Genomic DNA, 23,573 nt, shown 5'->3' with positions numbered 1-23,573 from the left:
GACGAAGCAGCAGTCAGCCGAGTGACGTACGCAAGCGAGCGTCGGCGATAGGAAAACCCGTGGCGTCTGCTCTGCAGGCTTTTACCTTTACGCGCGAGTGTTTCTCAAACCGTCGATTTACACCTAGAACGTTGTAGATCAAATAAGATTATTGGAGGCTAGTGGCGTTAGGGCGAAACGCTCTCCGTATCAGAATGAGATAATCCGTGCGGCATCAAAATAAAGAATGAAACATGCGCTTTGGTTGGGACACAGATAACATAGCCGGGTGCGGGCGGGCATTAAAAACAAAACATAAACAAACAAACTCAATGCCTAGTTCGCGGCCATATTAAGGTACGAATCAAGTATATACGGCCGAGCCTCACAATGCCGAATAAACATATTCTACAACATAATAAAAAGAATATCTCGCAGCATCTTATACGAAACACGTATTTACGGAGAGTACAAAGATTTATGCACGCATAAAAAATGGTGCTTGTCGTACACAGTTCATCTTCGCTGCGTTATATTCAAATAACTTTGAAGTTGACACCGTAATATAAAGACCTCTCGGTCGTAGTAAAAACCTAATCTCTTTATGCCTAATAATTTCTGGCGTGCGAGGGGGACAATAAACCAGTTTCGTGGAAAATAACGACGTGCACTAGATCTTTCTTTTTTTGTCGCGTGACCTTTAGGCCAGCATTGTGACTTTTAAAACTCCCACTTCCCGCTTTAAACCGAAACGAGAAGTGCGAACGCAAGAGACCAGATCATAGACAACTGCATTTTAGTTAGATCCGCTAACTGTAAAGAAATTCAATATACTTACGGGATTCCAACATCTTCGGGTGGGGTAGAATAATCTGGACCGATCCCGCCATGCCCTGTACCGCAAAGTGCGAAATATTACACGTGCATTCTTATTTATTGCTATTTAGGCCTTATAAGTAGTGCCACAGTTCCGCCTTCAAAGTACTTAAGCAGACTTGACTGCCCCGAGGAATGTTTTTCGCATGAATTCGCTGTGCCATATTCGTTTGAAGAATCAGGTTTATTGGTAATTACCTGATGGCATTACTAAGGCGAAGGCCTAAGTGCCCCATCTTCCGAAAAACTGTCGCTGCGATCCGGTTCAAAAAAACGGAACAGGAAATTAAAAAAGGCATGTGTGATCAGATCAGATTTCAACACCGGTGTCCGCAGTGGCAGCCCAATGCGCTACCGCAGCGCTGTCCGTGAAGGTCTCAAGGGCTAGAACAAAAATTTTTATCATTTTCGTTCCTTTCCCCGTGTGACATGCCAACTTGGCGGCGGAGGGGGGGGGGACGTTGTGACCCAGAATCGGGAGCTTTGAGGGGCTAATCTGCCCGCTTAACAAAGTCCGAAAACTAAAAATTGGTAACGTAAAAGTTGTAGAATAGTGCGTGCCACGTTGCGGCTGAACGTGGTGGCACGTGAGCTGAACAGGTGCCTAAAGCTACACAGAATCCTAATTCTAGGGAACTTGTGGTGTGCGGCAGCCTGCTTGCCGACGTAATTTCAGCCGTAAAACGCAAGAACAAAAGCGAAGAGACGGGTACACGGCGTAGCGGAAAACATTCATTCACCCAAAAGAAGCCGTAAGAAGTAATGCGCGCCAACAAAGATACAAAAGCAACGAAAAGGACACAGATACGATGTAGCAGTAAACAATTGTTAACAAGTATTACGAAGCTTTCGTCTTCAAAGCATGCAAGCGGACATAAAGTAATTTTTGCACGTATGTTTCTTTTTTGTTTCTATTTTACCGACAGTTTTCGATAAACAGGCAAACCAGCCGATTTCATAACCAATTTTTCATTTCGGGAAAATCTTGTGTTTAAGGATTGCAAATTTTTGGCATTACATAACATAATGCATAGCCGAAACTAGTGAAGTGTTGCGACATAAATCAGTGCTCGTGGCTGAGCTTCAAAATGTTTTCGAGGGCCCCTACGACGACCATTTTAATCAAGTTCGTGAATAAGAAGTTTTCAAGCATATTGCATGTGAGTTTGCTCTCTACCGAATATCTGCAGGTAACCATTCGTCAGCGTTTCTTTTGTATAACAATAATGTCCTGCATAACGCAATGGATATAACGCAATGAATTGTCGGTTTTTTTTTTTTTTTTTTTCAGACCGTCTTACTCCTTACCGTTTGTTCAGCTTGGAGCATGTCCAAAGACCGCTCGTACGAAACGATTTCCTCAATCAGCGTCGGATGTGCACAAATTTGCTTCAAGTTTTTTATTCTTTTTGAGTAATGGCGCCCACGTTGTTTGTTACATTCCCTTCTCTTCTCTAATTGCACTCTCCTACCATGGCAAGTTTCTGTTTCAAAAAATGCCCAAAACTAAGGAGTGGTAACGTAAGAGTTGTACAATAGTGCGTGCCACGGGACATCTGAAGGTGATGGCACGTGAATAGACCAGGTGCACACCAGCTGCGCAGAACCGAGATTATAGGGAAGCTGTGGTGTGTGCCGGCCTGCTTGCTGTAGTAGTTCGGGCTGCCAGATGGAGAAACGAAAGCGACAAAAAAGATGCAAATTCTATAAAGAGGTAACGAGTTATTATAGCGAAAGTTTAAGGGAAATCATTTTTAGTTGTACCAATGGCATTCTGTCAAAAAACGAATGCATTTTCCCATAGACGTATTCGTCGACCGGAAAGCTTATAAGATGTCTAGACACAAGGCGCGCGCGTTAAACCGGGATTTCATTGTGTCAAAACGGTTACTTGGAAATTGCGCAAAAAAGAATGGTTCTGGAAGAGAGAATAAATGCATCGATCATGAAGAAGCAGTGCAACAGTCTACCGTTATCTCATAAACCACGTATCGGTGTAGATTTAGATTGTTTGTGCAGGCGTTTATACTTAGTGCTAGAAAGATCGTCGCATGAGATCGTTCTTCGTTTGCGATTTGAGTCTTTGAAAGTTTTACAGTCAATTGGTAGCACTATAAGCGACGATTAGCGCACTTTTAGCTTACGCGCTTCTCTCAACTTTTTTTAGTAAGGGATGGCAAATTTCTTATTCGTAATGTCACGCTTTCGCCTTCAATTTTGGATATACGCGGACATAACCCTTTCATGCCCAGTGTTGCTCAGGAGCAACAACTAAAACAATACATTTTTTTCTCTCGTACTTTATAGTTTTCTCGACATTTAACACCACCTATTGACAGACAAAAGATCCCAGACCTTCAAAAATTAAAGGGGAGAGGGTAGCACGTACTTCCATGTGCTAAAAAAATATTCTTTACGCGTCTCAACTGGTATCGAGCCCGGGTGGCTGAATGGGCAGCAACAGGTAAACGAAATTGTGCAATTACCTTGTTATTACAAATTATAGAAACACAAACTCTGCGTTATTATCTTCGCTTCAATCATAAATCATGCTCTGAAGGCAGCTTTCTTGTTCAAGTGATATATGGTGCAGCCAGTGCCCAGTGTGTCCTAGTGTCCGTCCTAATGAACCAAATTTTTTTTCTGACTTCATATTTGTGATGTCCGGAGTCATTTTAAATCATAAAAAAATTTCTCACACGCATAATGAAGCAAAATAATAAAGTTTTGTGCAGCAAAGGGACAACTGCCCCGAATTTGTGTTATTGACTGGGCTGCCTTGTTGTACTACATTGCTTTTATTTCAGGTTCTTCTTAACTCTCCCCTCATCACAGTCGTGTGGTGACGAGGCTTGACTATGGCAATGGTTTTCTGTTTCAATGGGGCCAATTGTGTTTTTGGTTGAGTGATTTGGCTTTTTCCAGGTGTATCACCAGTTCGTCTATCTGTCGTAGCAAGAATGTTCATATTATGTGAAGTTCTTTCAGCAAAGCCACCTCGGCTGTTTCATGCGCCCAGTCTGAATTTTTCCATCACCAGCTCTCTCTTCTATTTTCCCTTATTTTCCCATTAATGGTCCTCCTGACGGTGTTGTACCAGTGGTTTACTCATTTGGTCCCAATTTATTATCCTCTTGAGAAGTTGTCCGCAGCCACATCCTCGTGGATAGAGTTCCGCGATTTGGTTTGTATTACCCTGTGGAAAGCTTGTAATGATTATAATACATAGTTCGAAAATTAGTGGTACCGCTACATTAAAGAAGTTCTTCGGGTGCTTCAGACTGCTTATACGCTTGGGTGTCAAAACGTGGCGATACTTACCAACGACTTCGCTACTGCCGAATCGTATTTGCGTCTCTTTCTTCGGTTACGTGCGTCCCTCTTTTGGCGCGAATAACAGCGACAGGCTTCTACAGTTCTACTATTTCCTATTTACGTTTATTTCTTCGCAATGGTTTCTTCTTTGTGCTAAAATACGCTAACAAGCTACCTGATGACACACGCCCCAGATATCCCACAATCGCAATATTGCGCGGCTGGGGTGCACCTCTTCGATTAACGTGCCATCGCGTTCACTTGTTGTCAGCATCAGTTTATTATTCATAACAAAAAAATATACAGGAAAGCAACGTGTAAGCATGCATAGGTCTAGACCCACGGGGCATGCATATAGGTCTAGCAGTGGCCTCATAGTTGAGTACGTGCAGTATCAGCCAGGTGATTGCGCACTGGGCTCTCGCTCAGGAAACGCGGATTCAAATCCAATATGAGCAGGAAGGTGTATTTTATTTTCACTTTCCAGTTGGGGCAATTTTCTGTACCGCACAACAGCAACCACACAGTTGCTTTCGAAAAATAGGGCACGTAAAGCTTCCGCCATAAACGTTGCACCAAATTCGGTGATACGGCCTAGAGCTGCGTTTAAGGGGGCTTAACATAAACGCTACCTTGATCATTCGCCTTCTGGGGGAAATGAATATGACTGCGCGGTCGACATAATTTTAGCGAGGAGCAGATAAGTGAATATTGTTTGCGGTTAAGGGAGTACGGTGGTTACGTTGTGCATAATATTGGAAGTATGGTTGCCTTCTAACTGATTATTTTGATGGTGACTCCATGGTTTTACAGCACTCCATCTTACAGCAAAAGTGAATAGGTCAGTTCTGTTTCGGCTTTATTATCGAAACAATGCACTTACTGGTGCATGTTCTTTTTAAAAGTGCCCGTCCGGTTTACGTTGCCTCGATTTGTTCCTGTGATTCATTCTGCTGTGCTAGTCTATAATCAGTAGCATTCTCGTTTGTGTCTATAAAATACACTTTAGGTGCATGAACCTGGAGCTCGACTTCTTGTTTCCCTAAGAAACCTCGAGGTCAAAATAAGTCATTTCCAAGCACTTAAAAAATTACTAAAGCTTTTTTGTTTGCAGTGCAACTAAGAACATTTTTAGCGTGTAACAAGCAGTACTCACAGCACAGAAGTCAGCATGAACATAATAAGGAGAATATGAACGGATTTCATAACGTCGTATCAAGAACTGTTGCACCGAAAAATTCTGTGCAATGGTCGAGCAAAAATAGTAGATGAATGTATGCTCGCCCTGAAACACAAAAAAATAAAAACATATATGTGAAATGCCCACCGGAATTTTTAAGCAGTTAAATATTCAGCGTCTCCGGTGGTAGGAAAATGTCTTACCCCAATTATCGCTGGCCAAAACGAAGTAAACTCCTATAGATAATAACTTCTGAATATACTTTTTGCAAAAGAGAAAAAAAAAAATCGTAGTGGCTAGTTATTGCGGGACCTAATACTAAATTTGCGTAAAAATGCTAATAACAAGCGCACACAGCCGCACAAAGGAATTGTTAGAACTTGCATGTTCAGCTTGTCTGGTGACAGGAGAAGGTTTTCACAAAATGGTCTCAGTGAAAAGGGAAAGGCAGTCGGTTATAAATGTTAGCCAGTATTACTTTTTTATCTCTAGTTTTATCTTTGCAAGCGTAAATATGAAAAATGCCGTTCTGCGCTAGCGGAGAAGATTCGTGGGGTGAAACTACACTTCAAAACGTACTTATTCGTGTACCTGGGAGAGTAACGTGTCGCGTCGAAAATCATATTTTCTCCCATCCGTCAAGAGAAACATTATTCCCGCAACAAAATTGAATACTGCGCTCACTTCAGCAAGGTTTACTTCTCCCAAAATAACCAAGGCGAAAGGCAAAACACGAGTCTTTACTATTTTTTATCAAGCATTCAATAAATTTATGTTGAAACTGGGGGAAAGCTTTTGTCTGCAGTGCTACCAATCACTCCACTGGCAACCCCAACCCGTTATGCTCGGAATGTCAGTTTAGGTCATGTGACCATAACTACTTTCAAGCTGATTTTATAAGAAACAGTAATTTTATATGTACCCCATAACGATTTGCCAACCTGATTTTGGTTCAAGCTTGTAGCAACATTGCCAAACAGGTCCTCAAAATTATAAAACAAGAATTACTTCCAGTCATCTAGTTCAATCAGCACCGAATCTGAATGGAAAACAAAAACCGCAATCTCTATTTTCTTAAACCTGAACGCGAGCAAGAACCCTTTTTTGTTCAGGTCTTGTGAAAGCTTGGCGCGCTAAAAAAAAGATTGGTGGCCGGTGTAGGACGAAACCGTTTGGCCTTGCAACTGAGAGAGTACGGGTTCAAAGAAATGGAGTCGTCATCACTCATACCATCAACCGTACAATTCTTAAATCTTTCTTAGTGAGAGCAAGAATGAGGATAAAACGCTGTATTCTAAAATACGTGTTCGGGGAAGGTACGCGCATCAAAAAAGGTAGTGTTTGGAGCGATGGTCTCTCTTAAGGGTATTCAATAGGGTATTGAAAAGTATTCTTCTCAGAAGAGTAAATAACTTTCTATATAATATTCTCCTTCCTTCCGGTCTCCCCACTCCTTTTTTAAATTTTTTTGGCAGTACTGTAGTGTTTTTAAATTCTTTAAGTTTTATTTTCTTGCCAAATTCATAAATTAGGTTGCACTTGATGATTTACAATTGTACTCAGCATCATAACAACTGCTCTAATTTCGTGATGACTGCTCATGAGTTTCAGAAAATAGTATTTCTGCACACAAAAGCGAATACTTGAGCCTAAAATATATTGTCAGGGATGATTCGACTAGCGGTATAATACTAGACAGGTACGTTAGCAGCCAGGAGCGTAGCCGGGGGGGTGGGGGGGTTTCGCTGTCAAAACACCACCCCACGCACGCACGCACGCACGCACACACACGCACACGCACACACACACACACACACACACACACACACACACACACACACACACACACACACACACACACACATTTTTGAGCGCCGCATTTCTTCCTCACCCCTCCTTTTTTTCATTGCTTTGATATATGATACACCGAATTAATATGCTATAATATAAAAGCAATAATCAGAAGTGTGTCCGTCTGATATAGCCCAAAAGTTTCTAACCTTTGTTTGGGCGCAGTGTTTCCTTTTTGTTTTGGTTTTTAAAAAAGCGGCGTATATAACCTCCGGAAAGATATTTCTGTCTGCGCCACTGCTAACAGCGGTTTTGGAAAATTCCTTGTTTTCTGTTGAGCCCTTGTATGTTGAATGAGCAGTACAAAGACGCTTTTTGGACGTACTAACAAGAAATGGTACCAAAAATTACTGCTTAAAATTGCTTAGGTTGTACGAAAAGAAGCAACACAAATATCCAACTTTTGAAAGCCACCGCAGTTGCCTACGACAAAACGCCCAATAAAAAGCTTATTATTTTTTATATAAGACTAAATTTCGCATATTTGACTCGAGTCATACAGTTTCATGCAGCGTTATCAAGCTTTTCATTAATGAAAGCGTGCGTTTACATGTATGACATGCCAGTTGTGGTTGTGGATACAGCAAGAATTGTAAGACGAGCTGTTCAATAAAAAACGTACTTAAAATATTACGACAGAATAAGCTGAGGCCTCGTGAACAAAATAAAGCAATTGCAATTAAAAGAGTGACCTTTACAGCGAAGGTTCCAAGCCTCCTCCTTGATTTTCAACGAAAGTGTTTCATAGAATTTTAGTCAACTTGATGTAGGATTCACTGAAACAACAAAACCGTGCTTTTGACGCAAATAAAGTCAGCAATGGCCAATATCCGATAGAAGGTAAAGAAAGCTGCGAACTGTTCCACAAACGTAAGTATGGGCTTTGTTTCTTAGCTCCAAAAGCTTACGACAGGCTGATTGAGTGGCAGCAGCGAAAAAAGGGATCTAAAAGTGTACTCGCACGTAAGGGACTCGCCGCAATTCCAGCGTCTTATATTTTTGGAACCATGTCTAAGAACGAAAGGCTATTGTGTCGAACGCATTCAAATCAAACTTGCGTGCATTTGGAAAGTATGATAGAAAGAGGGCTTTACAATATTCATGTGCCGAACTGTTGCTAGTTTTGAAAGCTAGCAAGAACTAAGGCATCCGAGACTGGAGGACGCCCCTTACATGGCGGGCGCTCTCAACATCCTGCACCAATGAGCTGGGAATTAAAGATGTTTATTATCTCTATCTTTTTCCTTTCAAAGAGAGTAACAAATAACCTCCGCAACACCCCACTTCCGCGTACCCACAATACCTGGCGACGCCTGTAAAGAAATATCACATTTGCACAGGACTTCACCACATTCCAAGCTAATGCTTTAACACTTGCTCCCTTCACATGTTAGCTATGTAATACTGCCCGGAACAAATTTCGTCATATAAATTAAAAAGACTGTGCTCCACTTCCTATTACCGCTTTCACTGTTTCTTAAGCGTTTGGAGGCATTGCAAAAGCTATAGTTGTCGCCATCGCGGAGCGGCACTACGTGATTTGCTCGTCGCAGCAGATACGCCTTCCTTGTCTGCTGTGCTGCTTTTGCGGCTATCTTTTTAAAGTGGCTATCCAATGAGTTCATTGGTGCAAATAAAATAAAGCTGGCCAGAAGCCGCTAGATGGCCTTAATGACGTAATTCCAGCGCTCGAAGAATACCAAGACCGAGAAAGAAAGAAAAATCTTTTGAGCAAGTTTCTAAGTTATTTGATGGGCATAGAGCAGCAAGTTTCGGGTGAGGTACTTTGTGACCCCCTAACCTAAGTACTGGATATGTTGGCTTGCTACGTTCTGAAAGCATTCAAGATTTTAAAAAAGTTGAAAAACTTTTCAGGGTCTCTTGAATGCCCAGAATCCACACTTCTACCACCTCAACCAACCCCCCTCCATTCCCCTTCACCCAATGATCAAGCTATTTAGTCTACCCGGTGGGGAAGGAACTGCCTTCTGGAACCTCCTGGACTTGACAGGCTGACCACGCCCCCTTCCCCTACCTTTTTCTTTATAAGGAACGTTTGCTCATCATCATCATGGCTGCACTCTCTTCCACATGACAAAGTGTAGGGTATAGCACGCCCAGGAATCAGTCGACGAGTTTACTGCGCCTTGGCGGCGCTTCTCAGTCGAGAAACGTTTGCACCTGGATGGGGAAGGCGAGCGACATTGTTGCTTTAACACGCCAGTTATTGTTTCCTCTGGGGCAGCGCGTTGTGGTTGCACTTCTTCGGTACTCCTATTTTTTCGTCAGGCCATTAGAAATTCTTGGGGTCATAAAGTCATCGACTTATATTAAAGGGAAGCATTCTTTGTATCACTGATGGCGGTGTCATAATCAAAAGCACTGCGGGAAAGCTAACTTTACACGACGGGTGGTCACATGATTTCGATGACGACCAGGAAAAAAACGCTTCCCGGGGTCAGAAACATCCTTGAGTCCCTTGTGTTACGAAGCGATGTCTATCCGGTTGCGCCATTCCGGGACGGTCGGGAGACAGGGAGAGGGAGAGTCAGTAAGAGAGAGAGAAAGAGAGAGAATTTTTGTTTTTCCGGCTTGAAGCAGTTTCGATTTTCGAGCACATTTGAACGCTTCCCTTCGAATGACCATGATGTGGGTGCGGCGCTCAGCTTTCTGGCGAGGGATTCGTTTGCTGTCGCCTATGTTTAGGCTGATTCTCTGGCCATTTTGACTTTGATCCTTGAAGCTTGCACTTCGATCATTGACGCTCTGAATTTGATTGCAATGGCTTTGACGTGGGTACTTCGCCATTTGATTTTCGCACCCAAGAAAGCTTCTCGTTTCAATATTCGCATTCATTAGCCGGAAAATGTCCAGATTTTTGTCGTGTTATTATTATCAATCCTAGATATTTGTTTTACAGGGAAGCTGCTTATGGTTAGGTTTCCCGGCTTTTATGTCTACAAGCAAAAATAATTCGTGAGGGCTCAGGTGCCTTCCAAGCACCAAGCGTTCGTATGCGCCTGCTTATTTGTTTGCGTGCTTGCATGCTCGTAGTTGGATCCGCAGTTTCTTTACGTGAAGGGTTTTTCAGATGTTTGCCGCTGTGCGACCAACGTCGGCCATGTCTATACGCCCGCAGCACCCTTCTTTGTTGTCGTTCCCAGCGTTTGCGTGCCTAGTTTCTTTTCCTTCCACTTCCCGGTATTGAAAAGTCTGCCACGCCTTTTACTGCCAACGTTTACACTGCTGGAAACGGGTTACAGGCGCGGTAAAGCACTAGTTGTTCAAGTGACCTACTGGTGACCAGCGGATGGATCACTGGTTGGTCACCACTGGCGCGTCGGCAGTGATCCACAAAATTGTCAGTGAGTTACTGATCCACTTGAGAGCAGACGCACCAGTAACATTTCTGATTTATTAGAGTGACAGACCAAGAAAAAATTGACCACAGCTTTCCGCGGGGGAAACCATGGGGTGATGCGACGCGGTAGCATCGCGGTAGCAGACCTGTTAGTCTCCATTCAAATCATCGGTGGTCATCGGATGTCATCGGAGCGGCGGCGGTGGAGCGACTGAGCGGAGCGGCGCAGTCATCGCGTTTATATGGACCGCGCGTTAACGGTGAGGGTAATGAGAGAGAGTAGGGCATGCGCATGTGTTAACCGAGCACTAACGTGCGCTGACGCACAGCTGGCATGGCGAGGGGAGCGAGCGCTAACGCAAGATGGCGCTGCGGTGAGAGCGGCGTTACCGCGCAGCTGGCGTGGCGAGGAGAATGGGGGAGAGGCGTGCGGATGGACACCGGATGCATGCATGGAGGGACAAGGCGAGTTAAAGAGATGCGTCGCATCTAATAAGCGCATTCATGAAACGTACCTAACGCGTTGAACTGTTTCCTTCATCAATATTTGGGTGTGTCTCGCCCGTGCGCACTGATTTATCAGTAGCAACACCCAGATCGTTGATACCTCGCATTGGCGCTTCACTTCCTTTTAACGTAAACGATTTGTAGCCGGTGATTTCGTGCACATAAAACATAAATAATTGTTCCACACATTTTTTACGTTGAAGTTTCGTGTTGGTATGTGGTCTGTATACAAAAAAAACATTTCGCAGTTGGCAACGGGATGGCGATTTGGTATACGGGAATTAGTTTTTAAGAAGTGTGCTGTTAATTAATGATTGTGAAGTTTTTATGGTTACTTTTTGTTAATATTGCTTAAAAGTATTTAAAATGGGTTGAGAAAATAATTGTAAAATGAAAGTGCGTGTTACCTGGGCGGACCAAGTCGTACACCGTCACGTGATTGGCGGACTCTCTGGCGTTGGAAGGCCTCCGTCTAAATTCTACTCCACCCAGAAAGATTGGGCCATAGAAAGCGACATGGTAATGTTTTTCGTGTTTCAACTTTTTTTTACAATTGTCGCAAATTGTTTTTCTAAAAAGTTTTCGGGTGAACGTTTTTTGATATTTTGTATGTCTATAAAATGTGTTTTGACGTCTGTTTGGCGCAACATAAATAGTGACATGTGGTCGTGCGTTCCGTCATTCAGTTGAGATAGAAGAAGGATTTCGATCCACAGCTGCGCGTAGGTGCACGTAATCTTTCGCTTAAATTTTATATGACGTCAAACATTTTTAATATTAGACAGCCCTGAAGACTGTAGATAACACAATATGAAAATCAGTGCAACATTTTAATGCGAAATTACCTATTTATTGTAACGTTATCTCTAAAAAAAACCACTCCTGTGTTGTCTTTATTTGTTCGTCCGGCCAGTTCGCAGTGGTTCCCCACTAAGAATCTGTACCAACAGGCCCTGTTCTCAACATTTTTGCAGAAATATTCCGAATATGTATAGTTAGATGCGAATGTGCCGGGCTAGAAATCTGGTGGTCATTTTTGCAGCATTTATTTACTTTATCAGCAAGGCAAGATGAAGCAGGCAAAATGCGACTCAACGACGGCATGTAAATGTGAAGCAGTTAAAAGGCCCACCATGACCGACCAGCCGGTCAATGTCAATTGTACGTTTTCTGCTCGTGTGTGAAGAAAATGAATAATAAAATGCAACATCCTAATTGCCTTGGTCGAATAAAGGAAACAGTACGCCAGGGATATCTTCAAATCTAAAGGCGTTTATTGGTGTCATTCCTGGCAGAGATGAGGAATCTTTGGACTTCAAATTTTTTCAACGGGCCAAAAATTCTTAGCGTCCAGCAGCGATGACGAACCGGCTCGTACACATGAACGACGACCGTCTCCTAACCTTTGGCATGGGCAGTCAGGTGGACAATCGCGGCTAACTGAGCACTGAAAAGAAATACGGGTGAGTCTACTTTTCCCGCACATATATGTGGTGTTTTTTAAGTTCTGGCTATTTTATGTACTGAGAGTTCTTGGTGCTTTTAAGTAGAGCTTGGAAATACTTCGAATCATTTATGGAGTCTAGAAACAAAGTGTCGTTACATACAGATTGCTGTAAATGTCTTCGAACATGCTAGGAAGCGCGTAACTAAATTTTAGCTGGAGGTTTGAAATTATGTTGCTTCAGCAAGCTATTTATTTACTGAATGCGCAATATCTGTCACTTACCATACGAAAGAAAGTTTCTTCTGCAAGAAAATATCTTAATAAAGGGGGTGCCCTGAAAAATTGTGATAAAAACATTGGATGCACACAACTTTATGCAAACCGCGAGCATTTCACGCCATGCGCACGGAGAAGATGTGGACCTAGCAGGCATTATCAAGAAATTATCAACTGTGGGAAAGGAAACTGGGAAAATAGAAATGCTGTTTAAGGAAACCGCCCACTATATTGCTGTGTTCTCTGGTATTTTGCGCAGGTACAGCCGGTAAAAGGCTTGTCTATAACACAGCGTTCGTACTCTCAGCCCTATCCTGCCCCGACGGAGCGGGACTTGAATGAAACTACTGCGGAATTCTGAAGTCTTAGCCCTTCGCTTTTGCCTCCGACATGTTTGGAACGATTATGTTTCGGCAGTTTTCGGATGTAGCTGGTTGAAGTTGAAATCGCTGTTATAGACAAGCGTTTTACTGGCTGTACTGTTGAAATTTCTACCCACTATTGGTTTACGCAACTTTCATGTGCAATGACGAGAAAACGCTCTAAAACACAGACATTGAAAAGCATCTAAACTAAGCCTATGGCTATAATCTTCACATCTTGTAGTCTGCGGACAATGGCTATACTGTCACGAAGCCAAGGACGACGCAGTAGTCTTGAAGGAGAAACAAGTTTGTTGGAGCGAACTTGTGCTCCCCTAACAACTCAAAAGAATACAGAGGCGGCGAAGCAGCGGTCAACAAATTGACTTGCGTCGGCGAGCGTCGCAGAATCGAATGCCGAGGCGTCTGCTCTGCAGGCTTTTTATCTACGGCGCGAGTGTTTCTGGAACCGTCGATTCACATCCAGAAAATTGTAGATCACAGACGATTATTCTGGGCTAGCGACGTTAGGGCGAAACAGTTTGCTTATCTGAATGTGATAGCCCGTGCGGCATAAAAATAAAGAATGGAAGACGCGCTTTGCTTGGAACGCAGATAACACAGCCGGGCGTGCGCCGGCAGTAAAAACAAACCATAAATAAGCGAGCCCATACATTGTTCGCGTCATTACCCCCCCTCTAAGAATGCATCGACCCGATGCTAAAATAAAAGACAGTACGAACAAACAACAACAACAAAAAAAGTCCGTCATCTTGCACAGTAAGGTTTTAAGCGAACCACGTGGACGACTTCGGGCCGCGTGCGTCGTCGTGATGTTCCGGAATCACCATCGGGGATCACCTCGTAGGTAACTTGGCCGACACGTCGTAGAATTTGGTAGGGTCCGAAATATCGTCGCAGAAGCTTCTCACTGAGTCCGCGTCGTCGGATGGGAGTCCAAAACCAAACACGGTCCCCTGGGTGGTACTCGGCGTCTCGGCGTTGGAGGTTGTAGCGCCCGGCATCCACGAGCTGCTGGCGCGTTGTACGAACTCGAGCCAGCTGGCGGGCCTCCTCCGCACGCTGAAGGTATCCTTGGACGTCGCTGTTGAGGTCGTCGTCTTCTACGTGCGGAAGCATGGCGTCGAGCATCGTTGTTGACCGTCTTCCGTAGACAAGCTCGAACGGCGTTAGCTGCGTCGTCTCCTGGATAGCCGTGTTGTACGCAAACGTGACATACGGGAGCACTTCGTCCCAAGTCTTATGTTCAACATCAACGTACATTGACAGCATATCTGCGATTGTCTTGTTCAGACGTTCTGTTAGTCCGTTCGTTTGGGGGTGGTACGCCGTCGTTCTTCTTTGATCCGTGTTTCTGTAGCGTAATATTCCTTGCATCAGCTCCGCAGTAAAGGCCGTTCCGCGGTACGTGATTAGGACTTCCGGGGCTCCATGTCGCAGCACAAATTGGCTTATGAAGAACTTTGCGACTTCCTGTGCAGTGCCCCTCGGAAGAGCGGCGGTCTCTGCGTAGCGCGTCATGTAGTTTGTCGCCACGACAATCCACTTGTTCTGTGATTGTGACGTAGGGAACGGGCCTAAAAGGTCCTTTCCAAGCTGTTGAAAGGGCCTCGAAGGGACGGCGATCGGTTGCAGAAAGCCGGCGGGTCTTGTCGGCGGCGTTTTTCGTCGCTGGCAGTCACGGCAACTCCGAACGTAGTTGGTGACGTCGGATGTAAGGCGGGGCCAGAAGTACTTCGCCTTGATTTTTGCAATAGTGCGAGGTGTGCCGAGATGTCCGGAAGACGGGTCGTCGTGGCACGCTTCCAAAATTTCGTCACGGAGCTCTGCATGGATGACAAGTAGGTAATGTTGTAATGACAAGTAATGACAAGTAATTACAAAGAAGTGATGACAAAGTGATGACAAGTAATGACATGTAGGTAGGTAGGTCCTCGTTCCGGGGCTGAAATTCTTCTTCACGAGGACGGAGGTTTTGAGGCTGAATGCTGGCAAGTTCCGCTTGAACGCCCTAGGCACGGGGACATTTTGTTCCTCGAGGTAGTCGATCATGACGCGCAAGTCGGGGTGGGCATGCTGCTGGGCGGCTAGGTCGCTCTCCGTAACGACTCCGAAGAACGCGCTGTATTCATCGGAGTCTAGTGGTGGCGGGTCGACGGGGGCGCGGGACAGGCAGTCGGCGTCGGAGTGTTGCCTGCCGGATTCGTAGACGATTGTAACGTCGAACTCTTGCAGGCACAAGCTCCACCGCCCAAGACGACCAGATGGGTTCTTCAAATTGGCGAGCCAACACAATGCATGGTGGTCTGTGGCAACCTTGAATGGTCTACCATATACGTATGGGCAAAATTTTGAAATGGCCCATATAATTGCGAGGCACTCTTTTTCAGAAGCTGAGTAATTTTTCTCCTCCTTCGACAGACAACGGCTGGCAAAGGCGATTACTTTTTCGCTGCCGCTTTGCTTTCGGACGAGAACGGCACCCAAGCCTATATCGCTGGCGTCGGTGTGCATTTCTGTTTCCGCGTTTCCGTCGAAATGAGCGAGCACGGGAGGGCTTTGCAGGCGTTTTTGCAGCTCGCAGAATGCCTTCTATTGGTCGTTTTCCTAGCTAAAAGGCGTGCTATCTTTCGTCAAGCGTGTGAGTGGCTCTGCAATGCGGGCGAAGTTTGCGACGAAGCGCCGGTAGGATGCGCACAGTCCGAGAAATATTCGCACGCCCTTCTTGTCTTTCGGCCTTGGGAAGTTCGCAATGGCCGAAGCGTTTTCCGGGTCAGGTAGGACTCCCGCGGCGTTGACGACGTGGCCCAAGAACTTCAGCTCCTCATACGCGAAACGACACTTTTCAGGCTTCAGCGTTAACCCCGATATACGAATGGCCTCGAGTACAGACTCCAACCTTGCAAGGTGGTTGTCGAAATTCCGGGCGAATACCACAACGTCGTCGAGGTATACGAGGCAAGTGTGCCACTTCAGGCCAGCTAGCACAGTGTCCATGACTCTTTGAAACGTTGCTGGCGCCGTGCACAGCCCAAACGGCATCACCTTGAACTCGTATAGGCCGTCCGGGGTTATAAACGCAGTTTTCTCTCGGTCTCTCTCGTCCACTTCAATTTTCCAGTAGCCGGTCTTCAGATTCATCGATGAGAAGTACTTCGCATGGCAGAGGTGGTCAAGGGCGTCGTCGATTCGTGGCAGGGGATACACGTCCTTTTTGGAGATTTTGTTTACTCGCCGCTAGTCAACGCAGAACCTTAATGTGCCGTCTTTTTTCTTTACGAGTACGACCGGCGCAGCCCAGGGGCTTTTCGATGGCTGTATAATGTCGTCACTGAGCATGTCGTCGACTTGAGTCCGGATGGCTTCCGGTTCGTGGGAAGAGACGCGGTACGGTGGCTGTCAGGTAGGTCGGGCTCCATCTTCAGTTATACGGTGCTTCGCTAGGGGTGTCTGACGTAATTTTGAACTCGACGAAAAACACTCGCTGTAGCGACGCAGCAAAGCCAATAATTTGTTCCCTTGTTCTTGCGGTAGCGCCGGATTCACGTCGAAGGGCTGCGGAAGCTTGAAGGTGTCATCGGGTGTGCGTTCAAAGTCGGCGACCGCGAGCACGTCACTTGCTCTTTGCGTTTCTTCGAGGAACTCAATTGCAGCTCCCTTGTTTAAATGCTGGTATTCTTCGGTGAAATTAGTGACCAAAACGCGAGATTGGCGTTGCTTAAAGTGCGCAATGCCTCTTGCGACGGAGACACCGCGGTTGAGAAGCAACCTTCGATCACTCTCTACGATAGCGTCCATGTCAGAAGCAGCATCCTCACAGTAGACGGCGATCATCAAGCTTGCGCGGGGTGGCAGGGTGACGTGATCGTGGGCGATCCTTACAGCAGCACGGTGATCGGGATTCAGTGGCGGCGTCGTAGAGTGATCAGCGGAAAAAGTTATCGACTTGGTCTGGAGATCAATTATTGCGCCGTTGTCCGTCAAAAAGTCCATTCCGAGAATTACGTCGCGGGAGCAGTTAGGCAAAATAACGAACACAGCAGGGTACGTGGTGCCGCCTATAATGACGCGTGATGTGCACGTTCCACTTGGGGTTACGAGATGGCATCTTGCTGTGCGTATATGCGGACCGTCCCATGTTGTCGTAACTTTCCTCAGCTTCGACGCGAATGAGCCGCTCATTACCGAGTAGTCGGCTCCCGTGCGGATGAGGGCGACTACGTCAAAGCCGTCGATGGACAACTGAACGTCGGACGCCGCTTTCCTCGAGTTTCTGGTGCGTCGGGGCGTTGTATCTCGGCTTGTGCGTGTTGACGGTCGGGCACCATGCGTCGTCATTCTCGTCATCTTCTCAGCGGCAGGCTCTGTCGTTTCGGGTACGCGTGCGTCGTGTCGTCGTCGGGTTCGGGAGTCACGTCCGGGTTAGATCGAGTCGTTGGGCTGCAGGTACGGTGTTCGGTGCGGCCATGCGTCGTTGGAGGGTCTTCGTTTTTTCGCCGTTCTGCAACTTCACCTCCAGAAGTTGCTGCTTTTAGTTTCCCCCGCGTGGGCTGTGGGACCTTCCACGTGAGAAGTCAGTGGTGTTATGGCGGTTTGGAGACTGGTACCGGTAGGGCGACGGCGAACGGTTGAAGCGGGCAGGTCCTCGGTTCGTGTTGGACAGGTATTCGTCGATCTGAGTAGGGCGCTGGAAGGGGCCCGGCGTGGTGCGTCGACGGAGAATCCTCGCAGACCGAGCCTCTTGTAAGGGCAGCGACAGTAGATGTGGTCGGCCTCTCCGCAGTGGTAGCACAGCGGGCGATTATCGGGCGTTCGCCACACGTCGGTCTTCCTTGGCGTCTGGTATTGGTCTACAGGGCGTCGGGCGGGCGGCATTTGACGGCGGTATGGCTGGGCCTCTTGACGACGGGTTGGAGCAGGGCGGGGTTGACGAAGAGCTGCGGAGTAGGTCATCGCTTGGGGCTGACGGGGTGCTTCTGAAGGCATAGAAGTTCCCAGCGCCTCTTGAACCTCTTTACGGATGACGTCACTCAGAGAAGCCACTTGAGGTTGCGGCGTTCTTGGAAAAAGCTTCCGAAGCTCCTCCCTGACCACTGCTCGGATGGTATCGCGCAATGTATCGGAGCTTCCAGTTGCGGCACCGATGTTCTCCGAGAACAGCGCGTTGACAGGGCGGTCGTACTGCCTCGTTCGAATTTCTCGCGTCTTCTCCACCGCGGCCGCCTCAGACGTGAACTCAGCCACCGTCTTCGGCGGGTTACGAACTAGACAAGCAAAAAGCTCTTGCTTCACTCCTCGCATTAGAAACCTGAGCTTCTTTTCGTCGGTCAGTTCGGGGTCCGCACGGCGAAAAAGTCGCTTCATCTCCTCAACGAAGATCACGACACCTTCGTTGGGGTGCTGCATTCGAGTTTCAAGCATAAGCGCAGCTCGATCTTTTCTCACAACGGTAGTGAAGGTCTTAAGGAACTCCCTTTTGAATTGAGTCCAGTCGGTCAAAGAACTCTCATGGTTCTCGAACCAAGTGCGAGCAGCATCTTCTAAGTAAAAGAAGACATGCCGGAAAGTTTCTTCGCCGTCCCCCCTGTTGAAGATGCGGACGCGCTCCAGCTTCTCCAACTATTCTTCAGTTTCTTCAGCGGGGGCTCCCCGGAACGATGGCGGTTCCCGGGGCTGCTGCAGGACGATTGGCGACGTTCTTTCTTGCACCCTGGTGTTGGTTGCAGCGTTCCTTCTCTTGGGTCCTTCTGGCATGAGGCCGAACTCGGGTATCAATCCTTGCAGTCGGCGGCTTTCTCTGGTTGGGCTGGCTTGGCGGCTTCCAGATGTCGTAGAGAGCATAAAGGGTGAGTACCCAGCACCTCCACCAGATGTCACGAAGCCAAGGACGACGCAGTTGTCTTGAAGGATAAACAAGCTTATTGGAGCGAACTTGTGCTCCCCTAACAACTCAAAAGAATACAGAGGCGGCGAAGCAGCGGTCAACAAAGTGACTTGCGTCGGCGAGCGTCGCAGAAACGAATGCCGAGGCGTCTGCTCTGCAGCTTTTGATCTTTCGGCGCGAGTGTTTCTGGAACCGTCGATTCACGTCCAGAACATTGTAGATCACAGACGATTATTCTGGGCTAGCGACGTTAGGGCGAAACAGTTTGCTTATCTGAATGTGATAGCCCGTGCGATATAAAAATAAAGAATGGAAGACGCGCTTTGCTTGGAACGCAGATAACACAGCCGGGCGTGGCCCGCAGTAAAAACAAACAATAAATAAGCAAGCCCATACATGGTTCGCGGCAATACGCACGACCCCATACGTTCTCCTAATCGGTTACGGGGCCAAAGTGTCCTGTCGCCTTTTAAATGCGAATGCATTTCTTAGTCGGGGGTTGTCTTGCGTACGTTGGCCGGCGTCCGCGCAGGTGTTATCTCTCCGCTCCCGCGCGCGCCCTAGCAACGGATGTGGCGCGCCTAGCAACCGGAGCAGGTGGTGAGCGGCGGAGGGTAAGGAGAGGAGGAGCGCGCGCGGTCGGGTGAGGGCGCTCGCATCGCGTAGCTCGCTCGGGCGGAGAGAGAGAGCTCGGGCGCTCCTCCTCTCCGCGCTCGGACTATGAACCATGCACACCAAGCACTCTATGCGGTGTCTCTCTTCCGGCTCCGCCAACACGTGCCCCACTACCATTCACGGGAGTTGCATTGATCTGGTCTTTACGCGAAACTGTGATGCGCGTATGCTTCTCAAAGACCCTTTGACCGTGCACTTTAGCGACCACAAGGCGGTCATTGTGGCCGTCAGGTACAACGATAACACAAACAGGTGCTGATGAATGAATAAATGGGTACGTTCACACTCACGGCTCTCTTCATTTAATTACGCCATTGATAATAATTACTCGCAGCGCACTCATCGGTGCACCCAATGCATTCGCATTTCTGCACGATCCCCTTCGGGGAGGTGGGGGGGATTTTTTTTTGTCTCAGGGTAATGCTTCCGACTTCTGTGCAGGAGCTCTGGGTGCGAATCATGAGTTTTGCAGTTTTTTATCCTTTCTTTGTTACAACGGCCAGCTTTTTCTGAAGCAATCAATCGAGTTGTCACATTTATGAGCCTTATTTTTCTTCCGTGGAGAAGAGTGGAGTAATACGCTTTAGGCCGCTTTCGGCACAGCACACAAAACACTGCCCTTCACTCCGAGAACTCCAATTTCCAAACAGCCACCTATTTTTATAACCTTATATGCAGTATTTTTCAGAGGCTGCGGTAAGGTGGCGCCTTGTATAGACCGCTTTCGATTTAGCGTGCGGAAAAACAATGACTATATTTCGGAAAGTAACGCAGGTTACGCATAGCCATTCAGATAAGACTGCATGACGTCGTGCGGACTGCCTGAGTCGCAACCTGATTTTAAAAGTATATTACCCTTCTTTACCATTATTATTGGCAAATTCAAATGAGCGACTTAGGCAATAAGTGCGTAGAAAAGTGTTAATTGAACCCTGGATTTAGTTTTGAAGTATTATTTTTGTCTGCATTGCGCAGTTCTACCCAGGCATTTCATAATTGAACCAATTAACGGAAGCACAGAGCCTTAATTTCAACGTAATTTGCGGAGCATAAAAAAAGCACGGCGCCATTCCAGCCCGCAACTTCAGGTACCGAAATGGCGTACCACTGGTCTACGGTGTGCCCTTTCAAGATATGTAAAAATACCAAATTGTGACTTGCACCATCTTGATCGGTAATAGAATTTTTTTCTTCTTCGACACACAAGTTTACCTGCTAAACGAGGGAGCAGTTCAATAAATATAAGTCTATTTAGGCTGTCTAAACGTTATATAGCCCTTTGCAGATGATTTAGACCAATACTACAGCTCAACTTTCTGTTACACAACTTCATGGAAGAAGATACAAGTAACTTATAGAACGCCGGCATGCATCCAGCCTCTGGCCTGCGGTTCAGAGCTGCCTCTGGCATATTTACACGCGACCGAGTACTGAGAAAGTGTTTTGCCAAAACATGAGCGGGGTAGGCATTTCCTTGAATTATCGTCAACAAACACCGCCTCGAAAGCCCTGGACAAAAAATAGACACTGAAAGGAATGCGACCCTTTCGCCATGCCACAGCTGTCCGAGGCAGAGGTCGGCGGACTCACTCACGAGTCCACTCACTCAGACTCATTTGGACTCAAACCCACACGTGAGTTTGAGTTTGAGTGAGCGCGAGGCTAGTGCGACATGGTGAGTTTGAGCCCGACTGAGTTTGAGTACGCCTGAGACCGAGTGAGTTCTGAGTCCATTTTCAGTTTTGAGTACATTTTGAGTTTGAGTACACTTTGTGTTCTGAGTCCATTTTGAGTTTTGAGTACATTTTGAGTTTGAGTACACTTTGAGTTTTGAGTACATTTTGAGTTTGTGTACATTTTGAGTTTTGAGTACATTTTGAGTTTGAGTACATTTTGAGTACTGAGTACTCTTTGAGTTTGAGTACATTTTGAGTTCTGAGTACATATGAGTAGCCTAGGAGGCAGATATCGTTGGCGGTTTAGTTCCATGTGTCGCTTTGGGCTCTCATTTCAGGTTAGCTGCGGGTACGGCACCATTCGCAATAAACATGATCGGTTGGTGGGGATGGGGCAGGAGTGTCTGATTTAGCGGCTGGGCGTGTGAATAATGATTGACTGGTGAGGTCCTAAAAAAGGGTTATCGCACCTTTTCTTCTTGATGGATCCTCTAAGAAGGTGGGAGAGGGTGGTGGGAAACCACACGGCGGCGCTTTCTTGTTGGTTGTTCGCCTGCTTCTGTTAACGGTTTGATTTTCTAGGGTCCAAAGGAAGAGGTGAGCGCCAAGCGGAAGGGGCGGCGGTTGTCCCCTCCGATGTTTCAAATAGGTTGTCAAGTGAACTTACTGGGCGAAGCCCGTTTAGATAGAATAATGACCGCATTATGAGGTAGATTGTGTAAAATTCAGATGTCGCTAAGGCGTGCAAGGTATCAAGTTAAAGGTCCCGATTAACGGAATCACGCGAGATAAATTAAAAAAGAATTCTTCCTGTGTATAGTCATCAGACAGTCACAAGTCATAGATTGGGTTAAAATTCAAAATGACGCCATGAGGGCGTGTCGGGAATCATATTGAAGGTCTAGATGAGGGGAATCACGTGGGACAAAAATGCGTTATGGTTATATTATGACCTAGTCATGGCTAAGTCATAGATTGGTTAAAATTCAACTTCATAGCGCTAGGGCCTGTGGCGTATGAAATTAAAAGGCTCGATGAGGGGAATCACGCCGGACAAATGCAGAAATTGTTCCTGATTATTATCATATGACACAGCCATAATAATAGGTCATAAATTTGGTTAAAATTCAAAATGATAGCACTAGTGTGTGCGAGGCATCAAATTGAAGGTTGCGATGAGAGAAATCGCATGGGATAAAAATACGGTATGGATATATCATGAGATAGTCATGGTTAGTCATTGTTTGGGTTAACATTCAAATTGATACCACTAGGATGTGTTGGGTATCAAATTAATGGTCTCGATGAGGGGAATCACGTAGGACAAATACAAAAATGATTCATGGTTACAGTCATGTGACCTAGTCATGGCGAGTCTTATGTGTGGTTAAAATTGGAAGTGATCCCGCTCGGGCGTGTAGGGTATCAAATATGCGATCGTGATGAGGGAAATCACATGGGACAAATAAAAAAAAGGCTTCGGGGTTCTAATCATGAGACAGTCATTGTGAGTCATAGATTCGGTTAAAAATTCTAGGTGAGGCCGCCAAAATAAATGGGGTATCAAATTCAAGGTTTCAATTAGGGGAATCACGTAGGGCATGTAAATAATGCGTCCTGCCCACAGTCATGAGGGTCATGGTCATACTCATACTCATCGCTTTAATAAAATTCTTGCGGGAGGAGATTGCTAATACATTGCTTTATTTGGTTACATGTACATCCATGCATCGGCGGAAGGTGTTTCAGGACCCCTTTAAGCTCAAACCATCATCGAAACCAACCCGGCATAATGTTTTAGAGCTGCGACGCTTGAGTTGAGGGAATAGTGTGAAACACTAAAAGGAATATGACTTAACAGGACTCTGCTGAGAGTTAGTTGGTTCATGTTTATGAAAAAAACCCAAACAGCACGAACGAAACAGGACAGAGGAAATAAACACATAGAGCACAAACGGGCGCCGAGTATCAACTGTTTATTTTTTTCGAGCTTACAAGCAAATTTACACCAAAAACCAGAACACGTTTCTAAGATAATCAGATAGTGGATGGCATCAAAAAAACATGCCCAACAAGTTTTTGATTACAAGAACCCGTGTAAAAATTGGATTCTTTATCAAACAGTGACAAGGATGGTGTGCTTATGCATTTGTCATTCGCTTT

General features: G+C 46.1%; 1 long non-coding RNA gene across 1 annotated transcript in view; it reads right to left on the bottom strand.

The window, feature by feature from the left end:
• Positions 1-8,028, bottom strand: part of LOC144139537 (uncharacterized) — a 31,254-nt gene extending 23,226 nt beyond the window's left edge. The window contains exons 1-3 of the long non-coding RNA XR_013316253.1: positions 7,894-8,028; positions 5,327-5,455; positions 818-872 (exon numbers count right to left, since the gene is read on the bottom strand). This is a non-coding gene — a long non-coding RNA (uncharacterized LOC144139537). The remainder of the gene's footprint in view (positions 1-817; positions 873-5,326; positions 5,456-7,893) is intronic.
• Between the last annotated feature and the right edge of the window lie 15,545 nt (positions 8,029-23,573).

The sequence above is a fragment of the Haemaphysalis longicornis genome, unplaced genomic scaffold (assembly GCF_048455015.1).
Source record: "Haemaphysalis longicornis isolate Haplotype H1 unplaced genomic scaffold, Haemaphysalis longicornis Haplotype H1 scaffold_5, whole genome shotgun sequence".
Classification (NCBI taxonomy): Eukaryota; Metazoa; Arthropoda; class Arachnida; order Ixodida; family Ixodidae; genus Haemaphysalis; species Haemaphysalis longicornis.
This window is presented reverse-complemented; position numbering and strand designations above follow the sequence as displayed.